Raw genomic sequence first — 7,602 nt, 5'->3', positions numbered from 1 at the left:
TCATATTTCTGTTAACCACAGAGAGGTCTTAAAGTTGAATTTCAGTTTCAGCAGATACTTCAGATTTACCTGAGCAATATCAAAGACAATGTATTCATTATATAGTAGGCAGGTATAGATAACACCTTATGAGATCCCAGTCCTTTATACTCTCCCGAGTAATACTAGCCGAAGGATCAGGGATAGTTTTGCCCAAATCTTTTGACACTCTGCTTGCCCTTGGGTAATTGGTTGATATGTGAAGCAGGCTTCAGTTCATCCATGTTCCCCAGGACAACTTCTCCCAACAGGATTTAGCCTATCTTGTCTCCCTGAGATGTGTGGAAGTAGTAGATACTCTTTGAGACCATATCAGCAAAAAATATGTCTTTGCCAAACATGTAGCCTGTCACAGGTGCTTCAGGCAGGGCTATGCCTAGAAGGGGACCAGGATCCCAGCAAAGTTGGTGGTCCTGCACCTGTGCACGCAACCTTCGATTGTGAAGCTACTTAAAGGGTTTGTAGTGTTGGCTCTCCCCTTTGCACTCTACCTTAGAGATATCCAAACTTCCAGGTCATAGGCATTGTGCCTGTGTGTTCCTAACATACTTCCTGATGATCTCTGCTTCTTCAGAGTCTTTGTCAACTACCTTAATGTCACTTTTGAGCTTCTTGTAGTTGACATCAATGGGGTCCTTGCTACTGTCATCAGATCCACCCCTAAGCCAACTGCAGGCCATCCCAATGTCCAGGAAGTTGTCAGGCATTTGGACTTTGGCCTGCACACTGTCTGCATTGTTCAGGAGCAGGACTTTCTCATCCCATAGTCAAGGGGCATCAGGGTTTAGAAGCAATTTGGTGGGGGTTGGGGAGGTGTATCTGGGATTGAATTCAGGGGCATTTGACCACTAAGCCACATCTTCAGCCCTATTTTGTATTTTATTTAGAGACAGGGTCTCACTGAGTTGCATAGCACCTTGCCCTTGCTGAGGCTGGCTGGAACTCCCCATCCTCCTGCTTCAGCCTCTTGCACTGCTGGGATTACAGACATGTACCACCACACCCAGCCTGCACATATAAGCCAAAGAGTTTTAAATTTTCTTTTAAGTAGAGTCCTGTTTGGTGACAAGTTAACACTCCCACTAAATGAAATGAATAGATTTTAAATGGATATTAAAGAAAAGGCTATCCTGTCTTCAAGAAAGTATATAAACTTCTCCAAAAAACATACAATTTAAGACATGTCAAGTACAACCCACTGACAGTAAAATCTGATACTCTGTACACCTGCAGAGTTACACATCTGAATGACAATAAGCCTCCAAAATTAAAAGGCTGATGCTTGCTGAGTATCCAAGGAGCCTTCCAACAACACAAAACAATTCCCACTAATACTGCACAACAGTGCTTGTGAGCTGGGGCAGGATGTGGAGCAAGGTGCTGCGGGCCTGATGCCAAGATTCGCATGCCCATGATCTCATCAGGCATTTGCTGGAGAGACATCACTGATCATCTGAAGTGCAAGAGAGTATGAAACAGAACTGAGCCCAGGAGCGGAAAGCACATACTTTTTTGCATGAATCCCTCTGCTTGGTCATAGCTCTGAGTATCTAGTCCCCCAAGTTCACACTATCAGATTCACTGATTTTTTTTTTCATGTTTTACATGAACAATAGCAATCTTTTAATAAAAATTAGTAACATTTCCATAGGAAAGGTCTCTAATTGAATACAAACTATACAGATGATAAAACTGTCATAGATTGCATCATATACAAGTCTTTCTACATACCCACATTTTGGCAAAGAAGATCAAGGACATAGATAGAAAACCCAAGAAGGCAAGTTTTATTTGTGCCTAATTCATGCAAAATAGGGGTACCATCTTGTGGGCTTTGCAAAAGACCAGGAAAGTGATGCCTATGACACCCATCCCAACTCAGTCTTTAAGAGGTTAGGGAGAGGCCTGTGTAATCATGTAATGTTCCTTATTTTTCTAAAAAGTGAAAAAGATAATCCATGAAACATAAAAATATCTGATTTTGTGTTCTTTGTTTTTCTAAGATAAGTATATATCGTTGAGTACCTTCAGGGAAGTCTCATCATGTTTGACATGACATATAAAAACACTGTTTTTCTCCCGTATAAAAGAAGTGAATTTTGTAATCTTGACACTACACTGAGATAAAATAGTTTGGACATGACTTACATGTCCATTTAATATCTATTTAATAAAATTGCAAACTGTTCAGTAGAAAGTTTTCTGACTATATGATTGGCACTTCAATTTTGTCTTTTTTGTATAAATACTCAGTTTACCCTGATTTGGTTAATTTCTCTTCCACTGCTAAGCTGCTAGCCAAAAATTCTTGTCACTTGAAAAAAAGAACTCTCTTAATACTTCATTTACCTTTCATTCTTTTATTATTTATTTAGAACTTACTATATCCCTGGCTACATATATGTAAATATGTATAAGGTATGTTTTCTCTTGCAAGAGATAAACCAGCAGTGGAGGTGGTGTGTGCAAAAGTTGAGAGAAAGAGAGAGAGAGAGAGAGAGAGAGAGAGAGAGAGAGAGAGAGAGAGAGAGAAAGGGAGGACAGATGCAAACCCCAGCTCTCTGCCCCATGACAGCTCCTTTCTGTGACAAGCGGCGGTCCTTAGGCTTCAGAGGAAACATTATAAGTGAGAAATAGAAAAAGAAATTACTTTGCCCTGAGCGGCCAGTGGAACCAAAGCAGAAGAGTGGAGCGCCCTTTTCATCTGCCTGAGGTGCAGGACCTGGGAACCTGCAGACCTCTAGAGCCTTGGTCAGTAAGGACGTCTGGGCATGTGTCTTCCAAGGCACAGAGTTTACCCCCTTCTCCTCGCTGACTCTCACTGGCCTTCACCGCCCAGAGCTTGAGAGAGCTGAGCGCAGACAGTGAACTGCGTCCAACCAGCGCAAAGGGAGGCTGGACTCCCGGTTGCCCCCACCTGCGCTCCGTCCCTAAGGCGGGGGAAGGCGTAGGCGGGGCGCCAGCTGTGCTCTTGGACTAGGGTGGAGCGCACAGCGTGGTAGCCTCAGGGATTCCGCTTTCCCCACTTTCGCTTCTGGACCCGCAGGGGGCGGGACTCCTTGTTAGACTCCCTTGCCACCTCCTCCCCTTCGCGCTGTCGGTCCCCCTTCCCTCCCACCTCTTCCCTGGTGAAACTCAAGTTGTTACATTGAATGACAGAAATGAGGTAACTCAAATTTGTTTCGTCCTGTTTATAATAATATAATGTCTGTGCTTATATTTAATCTATTGTGACTTTTAAATTTTACTTTATTGTGGTAAGAACACTTAACATAAGATGTATCCCCTAGCAAACATTTAGGTATAGAAGACAGTGTGGTTAAGAAGAACAAATTTGTCCAGCAGATGTCAAGAATTTATTCAGCTTGCATTATTGACACCCTATGCCCAGTGAGGAATAGCTCATGTAATCTGTAGTTTTATTGCAGAAATAGGTAATATCACAGGGTCTGTGGATATGAACTCTGCCTGAAGTGAGTGCAGAGGATATCAAAACTTCATGACCACACTCCTGACTGTGTAATGAAGGTGGCTCAATTAACACCCATATTCCATACAGTTTTTTTTTTCCTCCTCAATTTAAGGATCACTAGTGACAACATGATAATATGAAAATTGCAAGTATACTATTAAAATTCAACAATAGCCAAAGCAATTGTTTAGAGCTTTGACAAAGAATTTTTTTAAAGAGAGAAAGAGAGAGAGAGAGTTTTTTAATATTTAGTTTTTAGTTTTAGGTGGACACAACATATTTATTTTATTTTTATATGGTGCTGAGGATCGAACCCAGTGCCCTGTGTATGCCAGGTGAGTGCGCTACCACTTGAGCCACATCCCCAGCCCCAACAAAGAATTTTTGAGAGGCAATATGATTTTCACTGACCTAGGTTAGAATTACCTGCATGCTGGTAGAGTATTTCCATTATTCAACCATTTGTAGGCCACTTAATTATGAGATAATAATAACAAATCTGAGGTAAATATACTTTATGTCCTAGAAATTTTTTGTAGTTACTTGTATTAGTCATGGTTTGCTTTACTGCACGTTCTTTTATGTATTATTTCCCAGTTTTTTAATACATGACAGGGATAAAAAAAGTGGGCCCACAGTTCAAATCTGACCTGTTATGAGTGTTTTTGTAAATAAACTTTTGTTAGAATAACCATGATCATTCGTGTACATATTGCCTGCTTTTAAGCTTCAAAGTAAGAATGTAGTAATTAATACAGATTAAGTGGACTGAAAAAACTAAAATTTAAGCTACTTTTTCCCTCAAAAACAAGTTTACAAATACTGTATCTGTTACATGTACAAAATTTTGGATATGTTAAAGTTTACTTCATATTGAATTAATTTATTGTACTGTGTTAAAGAGAAACAGGAAAGCAGATAAAATTAATCTAGCTTGGCTAGGATGTACGTGCTGTCTGAGAAAAGCATTGCTAAGGCAGCAGTTGTTTTAACATGACTGAGAGGTCAACAGAGGAAATAGGTTTATATTTATTAATATTGGAACCAAAATAGCATTTGTAGAAGAAAAATGATTGATGCTTTAGCATCCATACAAGGTAGAGTTACAGGAAATAATTTTTCCCCAGATGATTTATAACTTTGTTATGCAGAGACAGATGTCTTTGTAGTAAAAGTATTTCATATCTGGAAATGAGTGTTACAAATGCTATTTTTCCCCTTCAGCACAAGCTGCATGAACTGCTTCACAAGTTTGGTGGTACAAATACCGTTGAATATTGTACTTGCCCAATTAATGGCATGAGTTCTCTCCTTTTTGCCAAGAAGTCTAATATCAACTGTTTTGGACCTCACAAATTCCAGAATTCTATTAGTTTGGAGGTTTTTCCATTCTAAAGAATACACAAATGTAAGTTGATGAGCTCAAAGTATGCTGCACACAAGTTTCCATATTCAAATGCTTCTAGGCTCTATTGCTGGAAGTAGCTCTGAAATTTAGAGTCTCTGTGGGCTCTGGATGTTGACTCCTGAACTCTGTTCCTTTTCTTCCCAGCAGGCTCCTTGTCCTTTTTCTACAATCATTTCTGCACAGAAAGGGACTAGTGGTCAGAGAAGCTTCAGTCAGAACACTGAAGGTCAAGTATCTCTGTCCCCATTCACAGAAGCGTGATTTTTCGTCACACTGTTGCATAATTGGGAGGAACACTCAGTTGACGTCCTAAAATAATACAATTTCTAAGGTAAAACTGGGCCCAGCTAGAGAAAGATGTGGGCGACAACTTTTTGTTTCTAATATAATACGTACTAACAACTTTACAAGTCATACATTTAAGTGTGGAATTAGTAAGAATTATAAGTAGAGTATGCTTTTAACTGTTTAATATCTTCCAACGTGTTTTAAAGTTATTTTCAGTAATTTGAAGGGAAATACTGACATTGAGCTAAATTACCAAAATAAAGGAAACCATGTAAAGCTGAATAAGATGTCTTTAATAATTTAGTCACAAATACCTTGTGTAGTCATGATTTTAAATTGCTTCTTCTGTCTGTTATGCTTGATATTCTATTTAATCTCTCATCCTTACGCTATATAAACTGTAGTATTTTCATATCATAAATGAGCATAAAGACTATTTTGTCTCCATTTTATCATCATAATATTAGATGTCACTCACTACTATTGGCTATTCGTCCTTTTCTCTTCCCCTTGACTTCTGTGTTTTGTTCAAATGATATTCTTTTGGACATTCCTTTTTTAAAGTTTCTCAACATCCAGAATTGCTATGTATTTGGGAGCTTTGTTTGATCTATAGAACACAGAGATGTATTCTGGAAGTCCAATAGGTAGAGAAAAGTTCCTGTATTAAGTGTCCCTGGCTTTTGTTGTTGCCTCATGTTCCAAGAGCTCTGATATCCAGTTTAGAATCCAGTTCGTCAAATAGAAAGACTCTAAAAGGGAAACTTTGTCCTAACATCAATATTCATATTTTCAAATTTAAGTTTGAAATTCCATATATGAAATTTTAAATTTAGTATCTGGAGTTTATGGCACGCAATTGGCAAACATTTTTTGTGCACTTACTGTGACAAAGTGCTTGGAATTCAAACATACAAGATGTAAGACCCTCAGGTGGTGTGTGGTATAGTTGCATAAAGTGGCAAGCAGAAAAAGAATTTGTGCACGTTCTGTATCTGTTGGATGGGAATTAACAGAGTGCCATAGAATCACCTAGATAGAGCAACTGAGCGAATTGTAAGCACCAGTTATCAGAACATCTCACTGATAGACTCACTTTAGAAAGCTAGGTAGGAATCAGTCAGGCAATGACATGGTATGAGGCAGGAATTATAAGTCATTGGAAATGCCATATTACGGAGTAAGGGACTGAAGGTGCACAGAAATACCCAAGCTTGACCATCTAGAGAACCCAACACTAGAATTAGCATTTGCAACACTAGAATTAGAGAACCCAACACTAGAATTAGCATTGCAACACTAGAATTAGCATTTTTGTTTTAAAGTGCAAAGAAGCAGGTCCAATTAGTGAAAAGGATCCAAGTCATGAAACACCAATCCCCCCAAATAGAATTTTTCTAAAAACAAAGAGTGATATTAAATGATTTTAATGACAATAATGCAATCGGGTATACTCTCTGTGAAAATTGCATTGATAGAGTTATTAGAGTCCTTTATTGTATGTGTGTATATGTAGTTAAGTGAATTGAGGAGGAAATGAATAATAAGTATACTATTATAATAATTGTTGAAGATCTGAGCTCTGGAAAGACAAATATAAATATAAAGGAAGAATACTATTTCAGAATTGTGATTAGAAGAATTTATTAATTTATGAGGGTTCTAAGCCTTTCATCTCTTCCTCACCGTGAAAAAGGTTTTGAATTTGCCTTTACACAGTCCTCTGTGATGACTGGGGTAGTTTTATAGCTCCCACCTGGGTAGAAGCTGATTCAAAGCCAGTGAAGTCTCTAAGATGTCAAAAGAAAGGAGGAAGACTGCTCATGGTCAATGGGAGATGAACTGAAAAAGAATGGACAGAAGATAAAGGTTGTTGCCTAGAGTAATTTCTGGAGCCAAGCATTTTGTTATTTTAGTGCTTCCTTTTGGCACTGAAGGCTGGGGGATGTTAAATGAGAATAGAAAGTCAATAAGAATGGCAAATCTGTTAATATATTTCGTGGGAAAGTCTGTTAATATATTTAATCTGTTAATGTATTTAAAGGAAGGTAGAAAGCAGAAGGGAATGCAGAAAGTGAATCAATTATATTAAATGAAGGAAAAGAGCAATTTCAGTATCTTCTAAGAAATTCCTATTATCAGAGTTAGTCTTCAATTTTTTTTTTTACAATGAGCTGTCATTGATGTCATAAAATCAGTCTCTGAACTGAGAAATAAGTAGTCTTGCAGCACTTGTAGATTTATTTACATTTTTTTGGTCTTTATTAGAACATTTGAACATTTTATCCAACATTATGCTCTTAACCCCCATCCTCACTATTTGTGAAAGTTTGAAATACAGTAAGCAAATAGCAATTTGTGTCTTCCCACTTTTAAAGAAAAAAAAATAACCTTT

The 7,602-nt window shown here is 38.1% G+C and overlaps 1 pseudogene; it reads right to left on the bottom strand.

Annotated features, from left to right (window-relative positions):
• LOC144368681 (poly [ADP-ribose] polymerase 1 pseudogene) lies at positions 1 to 880 on the bottom strand (annotated as a pseudogene).
• Between the last annotated feature and the right edge of the window lie 6,722 nt (positions 881 to 7,602).

The sequence above is a fragment of the Ictidomys tridecemlineatus genome, chromosome 11 (assembly GCF_052094955.1).
Source record: "Ictidomys tridecemlineatus isolate mIctTri1 chromosome 11, mIctTri1.hap1, whole genome shotgun sequence".
In the NCBI taxonomy this organism is placed as follows: Eukaryota; Metazoa; Chordata; class Mammalia; order Rodentia; family Sciuridae; genus Ictidomys; species Ictidomys tridecemlineatus.
The sequence above is the reverse complement of the archived record's forward strand: the minus strand, read 5'-3'. Positions and strand labels throughout refer to the sequence as shown.